Source organism: Ceratotherium simum, chromosome 3, assembly GCF_057802395.1.
Source record: "Ceratotherium simum simum isolate JZ-2026a chromosome 3, ASM5780239v1, whole genome shotgun sequence".
Classification (NCBI taxonomy): Eukaryota; Metazoa; Chordata; class Mammalia; order Perissodactyla; family Rhinocerotidae; genus Ceratotherium; species Ceratotherium simum.
The window spans coordinates 75,870,561-75,895,442 of NC_141902.1; the positions used below are offsets into that span (position 1 = coordinate 75,870,561).

Here is a 24,882-nt window from a genome sequence, read left to right on the forward strand (position 1 = left end):
GTCAAAAAGATAGAAAATCTACTTAATTCTTACTCGATTTGTATAAGCAGAAAAGTTCTAAGTCCAGTGAAAAAAGTCTAACTTGAACCATAAAAAGTGTGTCACCACCCGTCAATCAAATCCCTGATTTGAACGGGTTTACAGACCCAGATTCCCATGAATGAAGAGGAGACCGGGAATGATTCTGGCACACTATCAAAAATTTATTTTGTTAATTTTTCTCCCAGTCTTCCCTAAAGTAGCTATTGCCTTTCACCAGGTAACTGTGCATTGTAGGAAAGAAAATAATCAAACTATTCAGGGTCTACTGGACACTGTCTCTGTACTAAATTTTTTTCCAAGAGAACCAAAATGTCACTGTAGCCCTCCAGTCAGATTAGGGACTGATGAGGGTCAGGATATCAATGGAGTTTTAGTTCAGGTCAGTTTCACAGTGGGCCCAGTGGGTATATTTCCCCAGTTCTAGAGTACATTATTGAAATAGAAATACTTAGCAGCTTGCACAATCCCTATATTGTTTCCCTGACCTGTGGAGTGAGGTCTGTTATTGCGGGAAATGACAAACAGAAGCCATTAGAACTACTGCCTATACCTAGAAAAATAGTAAATCAAAAGCAATATCACATACCTGGAGAGATTGAAGAGATTTGTGCCACTATCAAGGAGTTGAAAGATTTAGGGGCATTGTTTCCCAGGAATCCCCATTCTATACTTCTATTCGGCCTGTGTAGAAGAGAGATGGATCTTGGAGAAAGACAGTGGATTATCACAAGCTTAGCCAAGTGGTGACTTCAACTGCAGCTTCTGTAACAGATGTAGTTTTATTGTTTGAGCAAACTAACAAACCTCCTGCTACCTAGTATGCAGCTAATGATCTGGCAAATGCTTTTTTCACTAAACCTGTCTATGAGGCCCACCAGAAGCATTTTTCTTTCTGCTGGCATGGCCCTCAATATAGCTTCAGGATCCTATAGCAGTGGTAAACAAACTGTACAGCTCTGTGTATCAATTTTGTTTTTCAGTAATCTCAATCACCTTCTCTTCTAAAAGAGATTGCACTGGTCTGTCACATTAACGACAAACTGATAGAAACTATTGAGCAGGAATTGCAACTTCTCTACACTTATTGGCAAGGCATTTGTGTACCAAGGGTACAGAATAAATCCCACTAAATTTTAGAGACCTTCTATTTCAGTGAAATTTCAAGAAGTCCAGTGGTGTGGGTATTATCCAGATATTCCTTTTAAGGTGAAGAATGAATTTAGCATCTGCTTCCTCCTATAACCACACAAGAGATACATTGTCTAGTGGTCCTTTTTAGATTTTGGAGGCAACATATTCCCCATGTGGGTGTGTTACTCCAGCCCATTTATCCAGTGTCCTGAAAAGCTGTTAGGTTTGACTTTCACCAGAATAAAAGAAGGCTCTGCAACAGGTCCAGCCTGCTATGCAAGCTCTTTTGCCACTTTTGTCACATTCCAGCAGACTCAATCATTCTAGAAGTTTCATTGGAAGATTTTGTTTGTAGCTTTGACAGCCTCTATAGGTGTATCATAGGTAAAGCTTTTAGGATTTTGGAGAAAGGCCCTGCTATCATCTGCAGATATCTACTCCATTTACAATAAACAATTATTGATCTGTTAGTGGGCATACCAGGGACTGAATGTATGATCATGGGCCACATAGTTACCATATGACCAGAGCTGCCCATCATAAACTGGGTGTTATGTGACATACCAAGTCATAAATTTGGGAGTGCAATGAAATACTGCATCATGAAATGAAAGTGGTATATACACGATTGGGCCAGGGCACACCCTGAAGGCACAGGTAATTACATGGAGAAGTGGTCCAAATGTCCATGGTCCTTAATCCTGCTACACTGTCTTCTTTCTCCCAACTCACACCTATGGAATCATGGAGAAATCCCTTTGATCAGTCGACAAAGGAATAAAAAATGGAGGGCTGGTTTATAGCTGGTCCTGCAATACCTGCATATACTCCCAAACTGTGGAGAGCTGCATCACTATAGCTCATCTCTCAGAAATCTCTGAAAAACAGTGGTGAAGGGAAATTATTCCAGTGGCAGAACTTTGAGCAGTGTACCTGATCATTCTCTTTGATTATAAGGACAACTGTCTAGATGTGTGATTATATACTGATTCATGGGCTGTGGCTAAGGGTGTGGCTTGATGATCAGGGACTAGAAAGGACATTGAGTGGAAAATTAGTGACAACAAAATTTGAGGAAGAAGTATGTGGATAAACCTCTCTCACTGGGCCAAATGCCATAAGATATTTGTGTCCTATGTAAATTCTCACCAAAGTGTGACCTCCCTGGAGGTGGATATCAATAATCAAATGGATAAGATGACATGTTATGTGGATACCAGTCTGGATCTTTCCCCAGTCACCCCTGACATTAAAAATGGGCTCATGAAGAAAGTGGCCATGGTGGCAGGGATGGAGAATATTACTGGGGTCAGCAATATTGACTTTCACTCACCAGGGACGAGAGTCCAGTTTTCCAGCAATGGACAGCAACACTAAGTTCCTGACATGTCACCTGTCCCAGAGGAGTTCAGTGAGCTACCTGGTGGTGGGTCGACCACACTGGACTGCTTCCAGTTTTCTGTCCATACTGGAATTCACACTTCCTATGAATATGGATGCTTTCTCTGTGTGCAGTGCTTCAAGCATCTGTGTACATAGAGAATGGACTATTTACTGTCTTGGTATACAACTCAGCATTATTTCAGATCAAAGAACTCTCTTCTCAGAAGAAAAGTGTTTCAATGGGTCCACACTTAGAGAATTCACTAGCTTATCATGTTCCCCACCATCCTGAAGTAGCTGGCTTGATAGAATGACAGAAAGGCCTTTTAAAGACTCCATTACAAAGCCAGTAAGGTCGCAAAATGTTGCAGAGCTATGGCAAGGTTCTCCCCGGGAGGCTATATATGTTCTGAATCAGCATCCAATATATGGTTCTGTTTCTCTTATATCCAAGATTCATGGGTCCAAGCATCGAGGGGTTGAAATGGTAATGGCACCATTTTTGCTTCTTGTTCCCTTGAACAGCTTTGCTATTCTTAGAAGGAATGTGTCCACCAGTAGATAAAACAATTCTCCTGAAATCAAAGTTAAGACTGCCAGGGGGCCACATTGGGCTTGTCAGGTCTCTTAATCCACATGCAGGGAAGGGAGTTTGAGTACTGATTAAGGTGATTGATTCTGACTGCTGTCCGAGAAAACCCATAGCTAGACAAGTGTTAAAGTGGTAAAAACAGATGTATTCAGGACTACTGTAATAGAATAAAAGAGTCCTCAGTGTTGAGCTGGGGTCAATTCTGAATACAGCATGAGCAAGTGGGAATTCATATCCAAGGAGCCTGAGGCGGTCAGTGGATGGCAAATTAGTAGGAGGAAACATGAAGGGTAAGTGGATTTTGGCTAAACTGTCTTAACAAGATTTTTGCTGCAAACAGGCCAGTTTACCAGACATCACCTGGCAGATGGTGGAGGATAAGAAACCTGACTAGATGTCAAGAGTGAGAAAATATGGAGGAAGTGAGACTCTTGTTATATACTAAGTTAGCAGGGTTCTTGCTGAGAATTTTATAAGGAATTGTACAAGAAGTTTCAGGGGCCTAACTGAAGTTTGGTCAAGAGAAGAATTTTGGTCTGTCCTCCCTATTTTTCAAAGGAATGAAGAGACATTATTCCTTTCTTGTAACAATTTAAGTCCATTTCTTGTTCAGTCACCTACTGTTCATTAAACACATGCTGAATCATCTCTTGAGACTTGGTAGTAGAGGATCCACTTTTTGGTTCTACCCATCAGGTATTTAATGAGGTGGGGTTTCTACGAAAAGAACAGAAAAACAAAGGTTAATATGAGAAAAACAGTTTCTGATTTCAGAGTGCCACAGTTGAGCAGATTCCTAGAGGTTAGGCTCAAAGCATTGGTAGATGCAGGAATGAGGACAGCAGTGGCAATCCAATGGATTCCTGGTTTGCAGTTTGAATATCTGTGGTAAAGGCATCAGGTGTACCAGTGAACTTTTTGAGTGACCCACACAGCACAGGTACAAATTTTGTCTATACGTGATCTGTTGTGGTGGTTGCCTTGAGGTTTATATCAAGTCACCCAGCTTCAACTTGCAGAGCTTCAGGAAAAGAAAAGTTTTAGTTCTCATTGTTTCTGAGTCAGATGGGAGAAAAGTGGGAAAACTTAATTTGGGGAGTTGTAGGCAGATATTCAAGAAAACTAGAAGAATTCAGGCTTTGGCGTAGCTCGCAAAATGTGCAAGATGAAAACCACAAGAGTGCATTATACTTTTCCAAAGAAACAATTTTTCTCACTACAGTCACCACCATTCAATCAAAGGTAATCAGACTAAGGCTAATTTGTTTGCAAATAAGTCTAGTCTCATTAAAACTGATCTGATTATTTACATAAGTGGAGCAGAAAGATTGGTTGACTACATAGATCTCTTGAGTTTGCTTTGCTGTACCTTTTCATAGGGAATTTCAGATTGAAGATTTCAGAATCCTGAGGCTGGGAAGCCAAGCCAAAAACTTGCTGCCAGATTTTGCCTGCAATACCTCAAGATTTGGGTGAATTCCTCTCTTTTAGGGTACGGAGAATATCCTGAGATTGCTGGCCTACCAGGAAGTGACCTTTCTTACTGACCTGTAATGTGGGAAACTCTATAAGAGAGACACAGGTTGGTTTTTCTGAGGAGTGTTTATAAGCATTGGCTCTCTAACTCAGCCTTAGTTTCTTAAAACTGTCTGGTTGTTTCTGATTCTTTGCCATCATTCTCAAATATGACATTCTAATCAAAGCCTTGGTAATATAACCAATTTTTCTAATTGTGTTCTGTTACAAGGTGAACAGACTTTTATTGAAATTGTGCAAATAATTTTATTGCCCTAAAAATAAGAATACTCAGTAAGAGTTTTTGAGTTCTGGAGAGATCAGCTAGGTAGAAAAAGGAATTGTTTCATCTTTTCTCACAAAGGTATACTTTACCCAATTGCCATAAGTTACGTGGAGCTTAAGAGAAAAAGTTTTCTTTCAATATGGTAAACAAAACTTTAAAAAAACAGAAATGTTTTAACAAAAAGTTATAAAAATTATAATTGTCCTCATCTGTTCATTCAGCCTCGTGAAATTAATCCTTATTCTGCTAATTCTTGGGTTCGTAATTTTTGTTTGTGTGTGTGCATGTGTGAGGAAGATTAGCCCTGAGCTAACATCTGTTGCCAATCCTCCTCTTTTTGCTGAGGAAGACTGGCCTGGGGCTAACATCCGTGCCCATCTTCCTCCTTCCTCAGGATTGTTCAGTCACCTATTGTTCATTAAAGACATGCTAAATTATCTTTTGAGGCTTGGTAGTAGAGGGTCCACTTTCTGGTTCTACACATCAGGTATTTAATGAGGGGGAGTTTCCTATATGGGACGCCGCCACAGCACGGCTTGCCAAGTGGTTACAACGGTGCATGCCCAGGATCCAAACCCCAGGCCACAGCAGGGGAGCATGTGCACTTAACTGCTACGCCACCGGGCTAGCCCCTTGGGTTCATAGTTTAATGAATCCATCAGCTTCCTCATTACTTCTAGAAATTTTTTTTTAATTTTTGGTTTATTGCAGTAACATTGGTTTATAACATTGTATAAATTTCAGGTGTACGTCATTATACTTCTATTTCTGCATAGATTACATCATGTTCACCACCCAAATACTAATTACAACCCATCACCACACACATGTGCTGAATTATCCCTTTCACCCTCCTCCCTCCCCCATTCCTCTCTGGTAACCACCAATCCAATCTCTGTCTCTATGTGTTTGCTTATTGTTGTTATTATCTACTACTTAATGAAGGAAATCATACGGTATTTGACCTTCTCCCTCTGACTTATTTCACTTTGCATAATACCCTCAATGTCCATCCATGTTGTCACAAATGGCGGGATTTCATTGTTTCTTATGGCTGAGTAGTATTCCATTGTGTATATATACCACATCTTCTTTACCCATTCGTCCCTTGATGGGCACTTAGGTTGCTTCCAAGTATTGGCTATTGTGAGTAATGCTGCAATGAACACAGGGGTGCATGTATCTTTATGCATTGGTGTTTTCAAGTTCTTTGGATAAATACCCAGCAGTGGAATAGCTGGATCATATGGTAGTTCTATCCTTGACTTTTTGAGGAATCTCCATACTGTTTTCCATAGTGGCTGCACCAGTTTGCAGTCCCACCAGCAGTGTATGAGAGTTCCCTTCTCTCCACATCCTCTCCAACATATGGTGTTTCCTGTCTTGTTAATTATAGCCATTCTGACAGGCATGAGGTGATATCTCATTGTAGTTTTGATCTGCATTTCCCTGATAGTTAATGATTTTGAACATGTTTTCATGTGCCTGTTGGCCATCTGTATATCTTCTTTGGAGAAATGTCTGTTCAGGTCATTTGCCCATTTTTTAATGGGGTTGGTAGTTTTTTTGTTGTTGAGATGCATGAGTTCTTTATATATTTTGGAGATTAAGCTCTTATCAGATGTATGGTTTGCAAATAACTTCTCCCAATTGTTGGTTGTCTTTTCATTTTGTTGATGGTTTCCTTTGCTGTGCAGAAGCTTTTTAGTTTGATGTAGTCCCATTTGTTTATTTTTTCTATTGTTTCTCTTGCCCGGTCAGACATGGTGCTTGAAAATATGTTGCTAAGACCGATGTCAAAGAGTATACTGCCTATGATTTATTCTAGATGTTTCATAGTTTCAGGTCTTACATTCAAGTCTTGAATCCATTTGGAGTTAATTTTTGTGTATGGTGTAAGGTAAGGGTCTACTTTCATTTTCTTGCATGTGTCTGTCCAGTTTTCCCAACACCATTTGTTGAAGAGACTTTCTTTTCTCCATTGTATGTTCTTGGCTCCTTTGTCAAAGATTAGCTGTTAATAGATGTGTCAGTTTATTTCTGGGCTTTCAATTCTATTCCATTGATCTGTGTGTCTGTTTTTGTGCCAGTACCATGCTGTTTTGGATACTATAGCTTTGTAGTATATTTTGAAATCAGGGAGTGTGATACCTCCAGCTTTGTTCTTTTTTCTCAGGATTCCTTTACCTATTCGGGATCTTTTGTTGTTCCATATAAATTTTAGGATTCTTTGTTCTATTTCTGTGAAAAATGTTGTTGGAACTTTGATAGGGATTGCACTGAATCTATAGATTGCTTTAGGAAGTATGGACATCTTAACTATGTTAATTCTTCCAATCCAAGAGCATGGAATATCTTTCCATTTCTTTGTGTCTTCTTCAATTTCTTTCAGCAATGTTTTATAGTTTTCGGTGTACAGCTCTTTCATCTCTTTGGCTAAGTTTTTTCCTAGGTATTATATTCATTTTGTTGCAATTGTACATGGGATGTATTCTTAATTTTTCTTTCTGCCACTTTGTTGTTAGTGTATAGAAATGCAACTGATTTTTGTATGTTGGTTTTGTATCCTGCAACTTTACCATATTCGTTTATTACTTCTAAAAGTTTTCTGGTGGATTCTTTAGGGTTTTTTTATTTATAAAATCATGTCATCTGCAAATAGTGACAGTTTCACTTCTTCCTTTCCAATTTGGATCCCTTTGATTTCTTTCTCTTGCCTGATTGCTCTGGCTAGGACTTCCACTACTATGTTAAATAGGAGTGGTGAGAGTGGGCATCCTTGTCTGGTTCTTGTTCCTGGAGGGATAGCTTTCAGTTTTTCACCATTGAGGATGATATTAGCTGTGGGTTTTTCATATATGGCCTTTATTATGTTGAGGTACTTTCCTTCTATACTCATTTTATTCATAGTTTTTTTCATAAATGGATGCCGTATCTTGTCAAATGCTTTCTCTGTATCTATTGTGATGATCATGTGATTTTTATTCTTCATTTTATTAATGTGGTGTATTACGTTGATTGATTTGCGAATGTTAAACCATCCCTGCATACCTGGAATAAATCCCACTTGATCATGGTGTATAATCTTTTTGACATATTGCTGTATGTGATTTGCTAGTATTTTGTTGAGGATTTTTTCATCGATGTTCATCAGTGATATTGGCCTGTAATTTTCTTTTTTTGTGTTGTCCTTTTCTGGTTTTGTATCAGGGTAATGTTGGCTTCGTAGAATGAGTTAGGGAGCTTCCCCCCTCCTCAATTTTTTGGAAGAGTTTGAGAAGGACAGATATTAAGTCTTCTTTGAATGTTTGGTAGAATTCACCAGGCAAGCCGTCTGGTCCTGGACTTTTATTTTTGGGGAGGTTTTTGATTACTGTTTCGATCTCCTTACTGGTGATTGGTCTATTCATATTCTTTACTTCTTCTTGATCCAGTTTTGGAAGGTTGTATGATTCTAAGAATTTATCCATTTCTTCCAGATTGTCGAATTGGTTGGCATATAGCTTTTCATAGTATTCTCTTATCATCTTTTGTATTTCTGAGGTGTCTGTTGTAATTTCTCCTCTTTCATTTCTGATTTTACTTATTTGAGCATTCTCTCTTTTTTTTCGTGAGTCTAGCTAAAGGTTTGTCAATTTTGTTTATCTTTTCAAAGAACCAGCTCTTGCTTTTATTAATTTTTTCTATTGTTTTTTGGTCTCTATTTCATTTATTTCTGCTCTGATTTTTATGGTTTCCCTTCTTCTACTGATTTTGGGCTTGGTTTGTTCTTCTTTTTCCAGTTCCTTTAGGTCCATTGTTAGATTGTTTATTTGAGATTTTTCTTGTTTGTTGAGATAGGCCTGTACTGCTATACACTTCCCTCTTAGAACCGCTTTTGCTGTTTCCCATAAATTCTGGCATGTCGTATTTTCATTTTCATTTGTCCCAGGTATTTTTTGATTTCTTCTCTCATTTCTTCCTTGACCCAGTCATTGTTCAGTAGCATTTTGTTGAATCTCCATGTATTTGTGGCTTTTCTGATTTTCTTCCTATAGTTGATTTCTAATTTCATACTATTGTGGTCAGAAAAGATGCTTGGTATTATTTCAATCTTCTTAAATTTATGGAGACTTGTTTTGTGGTCTAATATGTGATCAATCCTGGAGAATTTTCCATGTGCATTTGTAAAGAATGTGTATTCTTCGGTTTTTGGATGGAATGCTCTGTATATATCTACTAGGTCCATCTGTTCTAGTGTGTCGTTTAAGGCCAATGTTACCTTATTGGTCTTCTGTTTGGATGATCTATCCGTTGGTGTAAGTGGAGTGTTAAAGTCTCCTACTATTATTGTGTTACTGTCTATTTCTGTTTTTATGTCTGTTAATAATAGGTTTATATATATAGGTGCACCTACATTGGGTGCGTAGATATTTACAAGTGTTATATCCTCTTGTTGGATTGTTCCCTTGATCATTATGTAATGCCCTTCTTTGTCTCTTTTTACAGTTTATGTTTTAAAGTCTATTTTGTCTGATATATGTACTGCTACCCCAGCTTTCTTTTCATTGCCATTTACGTGGAGTATCTTTTTCTATCCCTTCACTTTCAGTTTGTGAGTGTCTTTAGGTCTGAAGTGTGTCTCTTGTATGCAGCATATATATGGGTCTTGTTTTTTTATCCAATCAGCCACCCTATGCCTTTCAATTGGAGCATTTAGTCCATTGACATTTAAAGTAGCTATTGATAAGTATGTACTTACTGCCATTTTTTAACTTTTTTTTTCCTCAGTGTTTTAGTAATCCTTCTCTGTTCCTTTCTTCTTCTATACAGAATGGAAGGTCTCTTTATTTTGACCTCTGTCTGAAAGCTCTAATCTTTAACTCCCCTCCTCCCTCCTTTTATGTTTTTGATATCATATCTAACCTCTTTTTTGTGCATTTGTATCCATTACTCTCTTATCATTGAAACAGATAATTTTTCCTATTTGCGGTCTTCTCTTTTCCTCTTAAATCAGTCCCTTTAACATTTTTTGTAGCACTGGTTTCTTGGTGACAAGCTCCTTTAATCTTTGCTTGTCTGGGAAATTTTTTATCTCTCCTTCCATTTTGAATGATAACCTTGCTGGGTAGAGTATTCTTGGCTGTAAGTTTTTTCCTTTTAGCACTTTAAATATATCATGCCACTCTCTTCTAGCCTGTAAGCTTTCTGCTGAGAAGTCAGCTGATAGCCTTATGGGGTTTCCTTTGTATGTAACTTGACTTTCTCTTGAGGCTTTTAGGATTCACTCTTTATCTTTAATTCTGGACATTTTGATTATGATGTGTCTTGGTGTGGGCCTCTTTGGGTTTATCTTGTTTGGGGCTCTCTGTGATTCCTGTACCTGGATGTCTATTTCCTTCCTTAGGTTCGGGAAGTTGTCATCTATTATTTCTTGAAATAGATTCTCTGCCCCTTTGTCTCGCTCTTCTCCTTCTGGGACACCTATAACACGGATGTTAGTGTGCTTGATGTTGTCCCAAAGGTCCCTTAGACTGTCCTCACTCTTTTTAATTCTTTTCTCTTTTACCTGTTCAGCTTGGGTAATTTCTTCTAGTCTTTCATCCAGCTCGCAGATCCGTTCTTCTGTATCCTCTACTCTGCTTTTGAGTCCCTCTAGTGAATTTTTCATTTCTAGTATTTCATCCTTCATTTCTGATTGGTTCTTTTTTATATCTTCCATTTATTTGTTGACATTCTCACTGAGTTCATCTATTCTTCTCCCCGGATCAGTGAGCATCCTTAACACTCTTTGTTTGAACTCTCTGTCCTGTAGGTTGCTCATTTCTGTTTCACTTAGATCCTTTTCTGGGGTTTTGTCCTTTTCCCTTACTTGGAATGTATTCCTTTGCCTCCTCATTTTGCCTCTTTCCCTGTGCTTGTGTCTATGTATTATGTAGGTCAGCTACGTCTCCTGCTCTTGGATAGGTGACCTTAAGTAAGTGATGCCTTAGGAGATCCACCGTGTGCTTCCCTCAGTTCTCAATGTTCCAGTGGTGACTGCTATGTGGGCTACATGTGTCCTTCTGTTGTGGCCTGTTTGCTCTCCCTGTAGGCACCCAGGGAGGCCAAGTTATGCTCCTGACCAGCTGTTCTAATGCTCAGCTGCTTGTAGTTGTTTTTGGCCCTTCAGTCTCTTTATCACGAGTGGGGAGCCCCAGCAGAGTTGGCTGCAACTTCTGATACCACATTTGTGTTGCAGTATTTCTTTTAAGTGAATAGGCTCCCAGCGTGGCAGGTTGTTAGGCTCAGGGCCTTACAATTGCTATAAGCCTCCAGCCTTTAGGTCTCTTGTGAGCTCTCTGAGGATTGCAGCTGTGTTGGGCTGGCCTCAGGCATGGCAGCACCCAATTGTTTCAAGCTTTGGAAGGTGGGGCAAACCCCCTATGTGGGTCTTTGAGAAGCACAAGTCTTCTGCAGCTGACAAGCCCTGCCGCCCACAGGTCCACACACACAGTCAACACAGTCCTGCCCTGTGTGTGCGCCCCGACCTCCTGAAGTGGACCCAGTCTCTCCACGGCGGGAGCCCCACACACTCCACCACCGGCCCCACACTCTCCACCAGCTCCTTGTGCATGCCCTGCCCCACTGAAGTGGGCTCAGTTGCCAGGCTGAAGAGAATCCAGTCACCAATCTATGTAGGCCCAAAAGTTGCCTGAGGGCTTGTTGTTGGGTGGGGCCAGTCTCTAGGGTGTGCTGCTAGCCCTGGCTGAGCTGGATTAAATCAGTGCTCTAGTGGGAGGGGCAGACCTGGGCTAGCAGGCCCCAGAGAGAACTCCAATGTCTTCTCTGTCAGCATGCCCACACCAAGAAACAACAATGGCTACCGCCAATGTCCCAGTCCCTGGAGAGGTCTCATCTCTCACCAAGATTCACTCAAGGCCTATTAGGTGAGTCTCTTTTCACCAAAGCACTCTGCACCTTTCTTTCTGGTGATTTTAGGTTGCTTTCTGAAACAGGTCAGTTTGCACATGGGCCCTTTAAGAGCCGGTTTTAATTTCTTTGTAAACCATCTTTTCTGGGGGTATGCCCCAATGTTTTAGTAGCAGGCAAAGTCAGATATTATGCCACTCGTCTCGATTGTGTTGGGTCCACAAAATGCCCACAGCAGGGGCGCTCCCCGGCTCAGGGTCCCGCTCCTCCAGGGAGGCTGTTTACATGTGGGCTGCTCCCGGGCGGCCGTGAGGCACTGCGGCTTGTGAAGGTGGCATTTTTTCTCTCCAGAAGGGAGTTTCTGTCTCTTCTACCTCAATTAGGATTGTCCGTTGTTGCAGGAGTTCCTCTTATCTGGTTTTCAGTTCTGTCTCAGGGGTAATTTTTCCACAAGTAGTTGTAAATTGGCTGTGTCTGCGGGAGGAGGTGAGTTCAGAGTCTGCCTACGCCACCATCTTGACTTCTCTCCTCTGGAAATTCTTATTCAGTCCAAAGGCATGGTCTCAAACATATTCAAGTGTTACCATCATGGAGCATTCTTGTCTATAGCTGAGTGCAAACACTTTTGGAGAAGAATCAGAGTAAAACAATAATTATCCGTTACTGACAAGTGACTTAAAAAGGCTATAATTGAAGTTCTCATGAGAGTTAATTTGATAAGAGGAATTAGTCATTTCTTTGGCATACAAAATTTAAACATAATAGATGGACAATGAGGATATTGATAATTTTTAGTAAGTTCCATACAATTTGTTGTTTACCTATATAAGTAACATATATCCACACACATATAATCTCAGAAGGTTTATCATCATTTCTTATTTGACAGTGTTTGCATGTAATTTAACATACCAAATAAACCTAATTAGTTTAGCATCTACCTTTTCAAGGGGAGAAACAAATCCTTTGAGATTTTCCAGGGGCAATCTAGAAAATCTCAAAGTTAATTTGAGTTCACAAAGACTCTATTTAGAATTTTATTTTGGGAAGTTGTCAAAAATGTCAAAAGATTTGAAAACTTGACTGAATAGAATCATAAGTCACTGTGACACTATACTTAGTTATCGATTTAACCAAAGTGACAATTAAAATATTTCAAAGGCAAATACAGAAAGTTACATAGCTATATAAAATCTAGCTGTTTTAATATTTAGAAGATTCAGTATTTTAAGCAACCAATGACCTGATAAAGAAAATACGAAGCAAAGGAAATTATTTTAAGTCCCAAAATCTTGGTTCCCCAGGCAGAATACTTAATACTGAAAGGAAAACGTTTTTTATAATTTCTTATTACAGGTAGATCAATAATCTAAGAAAACTTTGTTTTTGTAGCAAAGACAGAGAACCAAATTGTAGTTTTGCATCACTATACTATTAATTCTAAGGCTAATTTTTAAAAATCTTATAAATAAATTCCTCCCAATCTCAGGTTTGAGCACACAAGATAAGATTCCTTTACCGAGATTCCTTCCCTACAATTCTTATACAACTTTTTTTCCCCCTTATATCCATTCAGTTTTTGTCTTACTCTTGACTTCTTTCTCAGTGTGGAACAATCAGTAATTGTATGTTAGGACAAAATTATTTTCTTTTCCTTAATAAAAGCAGATCTTTCGTATCTATCCTTACCAAAAAGATTTTTCCTTTCCCTGCAGACTTGAGTCTATTTCTTTCCCCTTATTATCTTAATAGTTTTATTTATGTATATTTATTATAATTTTTAACCAATAATCTCCTTTCTTTTACAGAGCAACCTAGGAAGTAAGCAAACATTAACTGTCTGGCACATAATATTCTATAGCAAATTTACGAATATGTCATTTCACATTGATCTAGAGGAAAATAGCTTTTTTATAGTACAATTTCTCATGTTTAAAAACAGATCAAATATATTTAGCTTCTCTCTATCATATAAAAACAAAATGCGAAAAGTAGATAAACTTATGTTCAGCAATTAATATTGCCATAATTTTCTTATTGGAAATGATCTGGATATTAAACAATTATCCATACTTTACCTTTAGTATAGCATTGGAATTTCAATTTATCAAAAGGTTTGTGAAACTGTGTCTTTTATTTTTTTGCTGAGGAAGATTCACCCTGAGCTAACATCTGTTGCCAACCTTCCTCTTTTTGCTTGAGGAAGATTTGCCCTGAGCTAACAGCTGTGTCAGCCTTCTTCTATGTTGCATGTGGGTCGCTGCCACAGCATGGCTGCCAACGCATGGTATAGGTTCACAGCCGGGAACCGAACCCAGGCCGCCAAAGTGGAGCACACCTACCTTAACCACTAGGCCATGGATCCAGCCCTTGTGAAACTATTTTTAGGTAGATATATTATAAAAAATAATTATTATAAATCATATAAAACATAATTTTTAAAATTTAATTTATAAATTTTATAAATTGAGTTGATTTGAATGTAAGTTCTGAAACCATAAAACTCCTACAAGGTAACTTCACGGGTAATGTCTGTGACATCTGTCTTGGAAACGATTTTTTTCTGTTGAAACCAAAAGCAAAGTGAACAAAAGCAAAAATTAAGTGGGATTACATCAAACTAAAAATCTTCTGCACAGCAAAGGAAACCATCAGCAAATTGAAAAGACAACCTAAAGAATGAGAGAAATTTTCAAATCATATATTTGATAAGGGGTCATATCCAGAATATATAAAGAACCCATACATGTCAATAGCAAAACATTAAGCATTCCGATTAAAAAATGAGTGGAGGGCTCAACAGACTTGTTTTCAAAGAAGACATACAATGGCCAACAGGGCCATGCAAAGGAGCTCAACATCACTAATCATCAGGGAAACACAAATCAAAACCACAATGAGCTATCACCTCACACACGTTAGAATGGCTGTCATCAAAAAGACAAGAGATATCAGGTATTGGTGAGGGTGATAAAACAGAATGCTTGTGCATTGTTGGTGCGAATGTAAATTAGTACAGCCACTGTGTAAAACAGTATGGAGGTTCCTCAAGAAATTACAAATATGACTACCACGTGATCCAGCAATTTCACTTCTGGGTATATATCCAAAGAAAATGAAATACGTATCTCGAAGAGATATCTGCACCCCCACATTTACTGAAGCATCATTTCTCATAACCAAGGCATGGAAAGACCTAAGTGTCTCTTGACAGATAAATGTAAAAGAATTATGTATACATAAATATAATATATATATATAGAGTCATATATATATGAACATTATTCAGCTATAAAGAAGCAAGAAATTCTGCCATTTGTGACAACATAGATGAACTTTGAGGCATTGTTTTAAGTGAAATAAGTCATGCAGAGAAATACAAATACTGTATGATCTCATTTATATGTGATATCTAAAAAAAAAAAAATGAATCCATAGAAATAGAAAATAGATTGGCAGTGGCCAAAGGTGTGTAGGAGGGGATGAGAGAAATGGATAAACGTAGTCAAAAGGCATAAACTTCCAGTTAAAAGATAAAAATGTTCTAGGATATAAGGTGCATCATGGTGACTATAGTTAACAATACTGTATTGTATATTAAAATTGCTAGGGGCCGGCCTCGTGGCTTAGCTGTTAAGTGCGCACCCTCCCCTACTGGCAGCCTGGGTTCAGATCCCGGGCGCGCACCAACGCACCGCTTCTCTGGCCATGCTGAGCCGCATCCCACATACAGCAACTAGAAGGATGTGCAACTATGACGTACAACTATCTCCTGGGGCTTTGGGGAAGAAAAAAAAGGAGGAAGATTGGCAATAGATGTTAGCTCAGGGCCGGTCTTCCTCAAAAAAAAAAAAAATTGCTAGAAGACTAGATGTTCAAAGTTGTCATCACAAGATTAAAAATTTTGTAGCTATATGAGGTGTTTGATGTTAACCAAACTTATTGTGGTAATTATTTTGAAATATATACATATATCAAAACATTTCATCATATATCTTAAACTAATACAATGTTACATGTCAATTATATCTCAATAAAACTGTGATTAAAAATGATATGCCGATGGAAATGTATAAAAAAGAAACATAAAGCAGATTGTTGAAATGTTTATTTATAAATTTTATCCTACTGAGATTTATTTAATTCACTGGTGCATATCATAATTATGAAAATTTCACGAGCTAAATAAACAAATCTCACTATCACCCTAAGTTATTTTTCTTATTGACAAGTTAGGCAAGTATCTAAAAATTCTCAGAAACAAAGAACCAAAATATTAAACATATCTTTCTCCCTTTTTTCTTTTTAAAAAATTATCTACTGTACTTCACATGCATCAAGCTATTCATTTTTATTGTATATTCTACTCTTATGTTAGATGTATAGTTTCACAATCTTAAACATCAGTAGAGATAACATAAACTTATTTGACTACTAAACCCAGGTAGATAAACTGTTATGTATGCACTATAAAATATGCTGAGAACTCTGAAGACATGCCTGTTTTTATTTTACAAATAATTTTTTAGTGTTATTATAGTAATGTTACTATATTGCTAGCTTTATTATCAAGAATTATTCCAGGTGAAAGAACATTTAAAAATTGGATTCTTTTATATATTTCTGAAAGTTTTAAAAATAATTTATAGAAGCAGTCATTTATCTCTAAGCCAATTTGAATAGAACTATTTTAAAGGATTTTATAAATTAACTTGAGAATATCATCCAGAGGTAGAAAAATGTCATGTATATATAACATATATGTATACAGAAACATACAAACAGATGCAAACAAACATCTTAGTGCTTTCATTCTGAAATTTTAGCCTTGAGTCAATAAAACAGCAATATAATGTCACTGGTTTATCTCTACTTTAGATTTTTCTCTGAACTGTGTTTCTGGCAAACGGGACAAATTAATGTTACCTGTTTACCAATACTTGTAGAGTAGACTTTTAAGATTTTCTTTTGCCCTGCCATGTAATCTGATGGAAGGTGTAGACTCCATTTAAGACCAGTGACTGAGGAGACTTTTAGCAAATGTCTGGATGTCTCTAAAACCCATCTGAGTGGACAAAGCATCCAGGTATGTTTCCAAATAGCCTTTGTTAACTTACTAGCCCTGGTTCATTGCTCTTGGGAGATTTGTAGTGGAATGCAGGGGGCCTAAAGTTTAAGTGACTGTAGGGATCTGAGAGGCTGAAGTGAGAAAAGAATGACAATGCAGAGAAGGATGGAGGAAGTAGTGGTTAGAAGGGAGCCATATCAAAGGATTCAAGGGAACTGGAGGTAAGATCCAGGGCAATAAAAGGAAACAGAAGCAAAGGTAATGGAAAGGGAGAGTTTTAAGGAGCCAGTCTGGGAAGACCCTAAATTTCCCAAAGAGGCCACTGAAGTTCCAGGTTATCTTTAGTAAAATCATGCCAAGAAGAAAGAAAGCAGACACAGTTGGTAGAGCACATTTTCCGTAGGGATTCAATAAAAGGTTTTCAGTCCACTGAGAGGCTCCCATGATCTTAACTTATGGTACCTTTATACATATAAACAGATACAGTTAATACTCTGAATCAGTTTATGCTGGCCTGAGTCTATCTTAGCTTCTTACGAACAGAGACACACACACTATAACCCAGCATCTCTTTGTTTGGGACTCTAACCTAGCTTCTAGAGTATAAGCGAAATCTTGAGAACCAAAATCTCTCCCTAAAGCTACAACGGATGTTTGTCTGGACTAAAGGTGTGGGAGTCAGACTCACCAGTAATTCTCTGACCAACCAGTCAGGAGTTGAAGCCAAAGTCTTCAAAGGTGTATACTTATGGTCCTGGGTGATGGGTCTGTAGTTCCGACGATAAATCTGGTACTATTTGGTACCATAACTGTCAAAGAAAGACCAGAGATGGACATTAGTTAAAGCAGTAAAAACAGGTTTTATTCAGGATTATTGCAATAGGGAAAAAGAGACCTTAGTATAGAACCAGAATACAGCATGGGCGATTGGGAATGTTAGCCAAGGAGCCTGGTGGCAGTCAGTGAATGAAACATCAAGGATGAGGAGTATTTTGGCTAAACTCACCTAATAGGATTCTTTCTAAGGACATGCCAGGCTGGTATTTGATATATACCAAATATATCATTTGGTATATGATGAAACATGAGAAACCTGATTAGATATTGAGGTGATCAGACAAGCAGGATGAGACACTCTTGCTAAACTGTCTTAGCAGGGTTCTAGCTAGGGATTTTACAAGGAAGTGCACAGATGGTCCTTGGAGAAGTTATAGGAGCCTCACTAGTATTTGGTGAAGCAAGAATATTTGTTACTACCAAAGAGAATTTGAACAACTACTACAATGGACATCAGGAAGAGTAGGTCTGTAATACACAGTAACCCTAGGGTGTCTCTTAGTATTACCAGGCCATGTGATTAAGGTCAATGAAAAACTACAACAAGCCAATTTGCTAGTGATGGCCCAAATCCTTCAGGAATGAAGATATAGTTTCCCCAATCAGATAAAGATCCTTAACCAGATGAGGTTGTTGCTGAGGGAAAAAAAATACAGAATGAGTAGTAGAAGGAGGTAAGTATAAATTCCAGCTTCAAATTTACGACCAGTTATAGAAAAGAGGACTCTAATTGTCATGAGTATTTTATTGTTTTATATGAATATATTTGCATGTATGCACCCATCTTAAGCAAATATCTTTTTCTTTTTATTCCCTTATTATGCAACATGAGATGTATTTTTTTTTTTTTTAAGATTTTATTTATTCAGTTTTTTCCCCCCAAAGCCCCAGTAGACAGTTGTATGTCATAGGTTCACATCCTTCTAGTTGCTGTACGTGGGACCCGGCCTCGTGTTGGAGGGAGAAGTGGTGCTTCGGGGCGCTCCCGGGATCCGAACCCGGGTCGCCAGCATCAGAGCGCGAGCACTTAACCGCCAAGCCACAGAGCCGGCCCGTCACATGAGATGTATTGATTTTACATCCTGTATTTAATTATTGTTAATTTACATCATACTATTTGTTTATATAAATAAAGAAGAGTGAACATCAATTAAGGACTTTCCTTCCTCTTCTGGCGAAGGAGTTAGTGTATTTTCAGTTGTATGCAGGATAGAGGTATTATGTTAGGCAGAATGATGGCCTCATTATTGTGTTTATTTGGAGATTAACGTGGTTTAATGAGATTCATAAGGGTGTTAACTTGATAAAGGGTGGACTTGTGATGGTTAATTTTATGTGTCAACTTGATTGGAATACAGGAATTACAAACAGGTGATAAAACATCATTTTTGGGTGTGTCTGTGAGGGAGTCTAAAGGGATTAGCATTTGAGTCTGTAGACTGAGTAAACGGATTGATTTTCCCTTACCAGCATGGGCAGCCATCATCCACTCTGAATAGAAGGCCTGAATAGAACAAAAATCAAGGGAAGGGTAAATCCCTATCTTTCTTCCTTAGCTGGATGACCATCTTTTCCTGCCCTAGCACGTAGTGCTCCTTGTTCTTGAAGCTTTAGACCCTGGAATTTACACCAGTGGCTCCCTTGTTCTCAGGCCTTTTGCCTGAGATTGGAAGTTACACCATCTGCTCTCCTCTTCTCAGGCCTCTGAGATGGAATGAATCGTACTTTTGGCTTTTCACCAGCTTGCAGGTGGCACATAGTGAGATGTCTGGGCCTCCGTAACCACTTGAGTCAATTCCTATAATGCATCTTCTTTTATATCTATGTATCTATCTATGTATCTATCTATCTATCTATCTATGTATCTATCTATCTATCTATCTATCATCATCATCATCATCATCATCATCATCATCATCATCTGTCTCTCTATATCCCATTAATTCTGTTTTCTGAGGAATGCTAACTTTATAGATTTTGGTACCAAGAGTGGTTCTTGAGGAACAGAATTTTTTTTTTTTTGTGAGAAGCCCTGAGCTAACGTCCAATGCCAATCCTCCTCTTTTTTGCTGAGGAAGACTGGCCCTTGGCTAACATCGGTGCCCATCTTCCTCTACTTTACATGGGACGCTGCCACAGCATGGCTTAACAAGTGGTGTGTCGGTGCGTGCCCACGATCCAAACCAGCAAACCCCTAGCCGCTGCAGCAGAGCGTGCGCACTTAATCGCTTGCACCCTTAACCGCTTGTGCCACCGGGCCGGCCCCCAGAATTTCTTAAATTAAGTATAAATGTCATAGGACATTATATTAATTTCAGGTGTACAAAATAATAATTTTATATTCATATATATTGCAAAATGATCACCACAATGCCTAGTTAATATCTGTCACCATACATAGTTACAATGTTTTTTATTTTGGTATAATTGACATATCACATTATGTTAGTTTTAGGTGTACAGAATAATGATTCAATATTGGTATATATTGTGAAAAGATCACTACAATAAGTCTAGTTAATATCTGTCGTCATACATAGTTAAATTTTTTTCTTGTGATGAGAACTTTTAAGATCTACTCTCATAGCTACTTACAAATATACAATACAGCATTAACTATATTGCCATGCTACACATTACATCTCCATGACTTATTTATTTTATAACTGAAAGTTTGTACCTTTTGACCACCTTCACTAATTTCACCCCCCCCCACTCCCCACCTCTGGCAACTACCAATCTGTTCTCTGTATCTATTAGCTAGGCTTCTTTTTTTAAGATTCCACAGATAAGTGAGATCATATGGTATTTGTCTTTCTCTGTCTGACTTATTTTACTCAGCATAGGGCCCTCAAGGTACATCCCTGTTGTAAATGGCAAGATTTCCTTCTTTATATAGCTGAATAACATACTCTTGTATATGTATACCATGTCTTCTTTGTCCATTTATCTGTTGATGGATGCTTAGGTTGTTTTCACATCTTGACTATTGTAAATAATGCTGCAATGAACATGAGGGTGCATGTATCTTTTTGAATTAGTGTTTTTGTTTTCTTCAGATAAATACCCAGAAGTGGAATTGCTAAATTACATGGTAGCTCTATTTTTGATGTTTTGAAGAACCTCCATATTTTCCATAGCAATGCTCCAACTCCCACCAACAGTGCACAAGGGTTCCCTTTTCTCCAAATCCTCACCCACATTTGTTATTTCTCATCTTTTTGATAACAGGCATTCTAACAGGTGTGAGGTGATATTTCTTTGTGGTATTGATTCACATTTCCCTGGTGATTAGTGATGCTGAGCATCTTTTCATGTACTTTTTGGCTACCTATATGTCTTCTTTGAAAAAAATGTCTATTCAGATCCTCTACCTGTTTTTTAATTGGATCGTTTGTTTTTTTGTTATTGAGTTGTATGGGTTCTTTATATATTTTGCATATTAACCCCTTATCAGATATATAGTTTGCAAATATTTTCTCCCATTCCTTAGGTTGACAATTCATTTTGTTGATGATTTCTTTTGCTGTGCAGAAGCTTTTTAGTTTGATGTAGTCCTATTTGTTTATTTTTGTTTTTGTTGCCTTTGCTTTTGATGTCAGATCCAAAAAATCATCACCAAGACTAATGCAGAAAACTGCACATGTTTTATTCTAAGAGTTTTATTGCTTCAGGTTTTATAGTCAAACCTTTAATCAATTTTCTCTTAATTTTTATGCATGGTGTAAGATAGTGGTCTAGTTTCATTCTTTTGCATGTGGCTGTCCAGTGTGCCCAACACCATTTATTGAAGAGCGTGGCCTTTCCTCATTGCTTGTTCTTGGTTCTTTTGTCATAAATTAATTGACCGTATATGTGTTGATTTATTTCTGGGATCTCTATTCTGTTTCACTCACCTATGTGTCTTTTTTTATATCAATACCTTACTTTTTTGACTATTATGCCTCTGTAATATAGTTTGAAATCAGGAAGTGTGATGCCTCCAGCTTTGTTCTTCTTACTCAAGATGGCTTTATTTATTCAGGATCAAGGAACGTAATTTTAATGATAGGTTTTCTGGATTGGTTCTGTTATTCCTTGAATTTGCGCTCCAATCTTATTAGTCTTAAAGATGATCACGAATCTATTTACAGTATAAACTGAGTACTGGTAGACAATGATGTGAGCTGTTTATAGAGATAAACATTGGATTATACTAATAAACCACTTATAAGAAGAAAGGAGCTAAGTAACTATGTATGATGCTTTTGAACAGTTTTTGAAAACTAAAGAATATAATAATATTGGTTGGCTCTTCCTAATGTTGCTGAGAAAAATGGTAAAAGAAAAGGATGAGCTCAGGAATTCAAATTCTTGGTACAAAGGTTTCATGAAGACTTTAGAGTGTCTAGGTGTGCCCTGAAGTAGAGCCTTGTATCATGTCATGGCTGATATTGATATAATTGAACTGAAATGGATGGATTTCAAAGCAAGTTTAACTCCCAAGCTGGAAGGGTGTTCACTGATAAAATGTGTTCATTGATTGCAAAAGAGTGAGATCCTTTGAATTGGGATAGGGATGTGTGAAAATATCTTGATCAAGCTGCGGACAACAAGACTCTAACATCTGATGAGTCTTGTTTGCCAACTGAATTGGTCTCCCAACCTCCAGTTAAAGTGGCCTCCCCAAACTCAGTAGCAATGGTATTCTCACACCAGGTCGTAACAGACTCCCTATCCACAGTAATATCAGCCTTTCAACCTCAATCTGAGGGATTAGCCTGCGTTGCATGAGAAAATGGTAGTGGTCTCCCCTGAGTCAGTTGGCACCTATGACTAGACTCAAGTGCCAGTGGGTCCCTAAAGACGAGGTATAAAATGTGACCCATGAAAAGGTGCACTACACACAAAAGAACTACTTGAATTTTCTAATTTATACAAGCAGAAATCTGGAAAATAGTGTGGGAATAGTTATTAAGAATGTGGGATAATGTTGCAAGAAACATAAAGTTGGATCAGTCCAAATTTATTGATATTGGCCCACTAGGCAGAGATTCTGCATTTAATGCTGCAACTTGAGTCCTTAGAAAGGGCTCTAACAGTTTGTTTAGGTGGTTGGGTGAAACATGGATCAAAAGATGGCCCCATGAAGGAAATGAAAATGCCCAATCTTCCTTGGTTTAATGTAGAAGTAGGGATTCAAAAGTTTAGAGATGTTGGAATGTTAGTGTGGATTTGTCATTGAGACCTATTCACCTACACTGAGAGGATCCAGAAGACATACCTTTCACCAGTACTGTGAGAAATATATTTGTGAGTGGAACATCAGCATCCTTGAAGTGCTCCATGATTGTTCTTCTTTGTAGGCCAGGCCTTACAGTGAAAATCATAGCCACTCAATTGAAAAATCTAAATGCAGTGTGAGTAATTGATCCTAGAGAGGATTTGGGCCAAGTGCTCCACTCAACTACTAACGGCAAGATTGGAGTAGTTACTCTAATGGACGGTAGAATCAAAGCAGCATTCACAATTGTCTAACTCACACAGACCTATGGCATTGGCTAGTTAATCATGGTGTTCCTAAAACAAGGATAGGAAGTGTACTAAATTTTCACTTGAACTGTATAAGCAGAAAAGTACTAGGTCAAGCTACAAAAGTCTAACTTGAACTATAAAAATAGTGTGTCACAGCCCCTCAGTCAATTCCCTGACTTGAACTGGTATACAGACCCAGAATCTTTTGAATAAGAAGAAGACCGGGTCCCCTTGAGGAAGGACATGGCACACTACCAAAAATTTATACGGTTCATCTTTCTCCCAGCCTTCCTCAAGGGTAGCCACTGCCTTTTAACAGAGTAATTGTGCAATGGGGGAAGGGAAATAATCAGACCACTCAGAGACTACTGGACACTGGCTCTGAGATGATATTGATTTTAGGAGAGCAAAAACATCACTGTAGCCCTCCAGTCAGATTAGAGACTTATAGGGGTTAGAATATCAATGGCATTTTAGCACAGTTCCATCTCACAGTGGGTTTAGTGGGTCTCTGAAACCCCGCTGTGGGTATTTCCCCAGTTCTATAATGTATAGTTGGAATAGAAATACTTACTAGCTGACAAAATCCTCACATGGGTTCCCTGACCTGTGGAGTGAGGACTATTATGGTGGGAGAGGCTAAATGGAAGTTATTAGGACTGCCTATACCTGGGAAAATAGATCAAAAACAATATCACATTCCTGGCAGGATTGTGATCTGTGCTACCATCAAGGATTTAAAAGAAGCTGGAGTGGTGATTCTTGCCATTCTCCTTTCAAGTCTTCTATTTTGCCTGTGTATAAAACAGATGGATCGTAAAGAAAAACAGTGGATTACTGCAAGCTTAACCAAATGCTAACTTCAACTGCAGCTGCTACCAGATGTAGTTTTATTGTGTGAGCAAACTCACACACTCCTTGCTACCCGTTATGCAGCTATTGATCTGGAAAATGACTTTTTTTGCCACACATGTCCATAAGGCCCACCAGAAGCTTTTTTCTTCAGCGTGTACAGCATCTGATACGCCTTCGCTACTAACACAATGGTATATGATCTCTTTAGTTCTATGTATCTTTTCTGTTTTTCAGGGATTTTTATCATCATTTCCTTCCCAAAGATATTACATTAGTCCACTACATTAATGAAATTATGCTGATAGAACCTAATGAACAAGAATTGCAACTTCGCTACACTTATTGGTAAGGCATTTGTGTGTCAGGGATATGGAAAAAATCTGAACAAAATTCAGACACCTTATACTTCTATGAAATTTCTAGGAGTCCAGTGGTGTGGAGATTGTCCAGATACCCCATTTAAAGTGGGGATGAGTTTAATATCTGGGCCCTCTTACAACCAAGAAAGAGACACACCATCTAGTGGACCTTTTTGGATTTGGGAGGCAACACATTTCTCATTTATCCATTAACCTGAAAAGCTGCCAGTTTTGAGTAGGGCCCAGAAGTATAGAAGGCTCTGCAACAGGTCTAAACTGTAGACCTGCTGGTGCTTTGCCACTTGGGCCATGTATTCCAGCAAATCCAAAGGTTCTTGAAGTTTCATTAGCAGATACAGATGCTGTTTAGAGCCTTGGCAGCCCCTGTAGAGAATCACAGTGCAGGCAT

At 38.3% G+C, this 24,882-nt stretch overlaps 1 long non-coding RNA gene across 1 annotated transcript in view; it reads right to left on the reverse strand.

The window, feature by feature from the left end:
* Positions 1 to 620: 620 nt before the first annotated feature.
* Positions 621 to 24,882, reverse strand: part of LOC147917650 (uncharacterized) — a 45,602-nt gene continuing 21,340 nt past the window's right edge. The window contains exons 5-8 of the long non-coding RNA XR_015551734.1: positions 17,597 to 17,717; positions 3,770 to 3,865; positions 2,507 to 2,700; positions 621 to 804 (exon numbers count right to left, since the gene is read on the reverse strand). This is a non-coding gene — a long non-coding RNA (uncharacterized LOC147917650). The remainder of the gene's footprint in view (positions 805 to 2,506; positions 2,701 to 3,769; positions 3,866 to 17,596; positions 17,718 to 24,882) is intronic.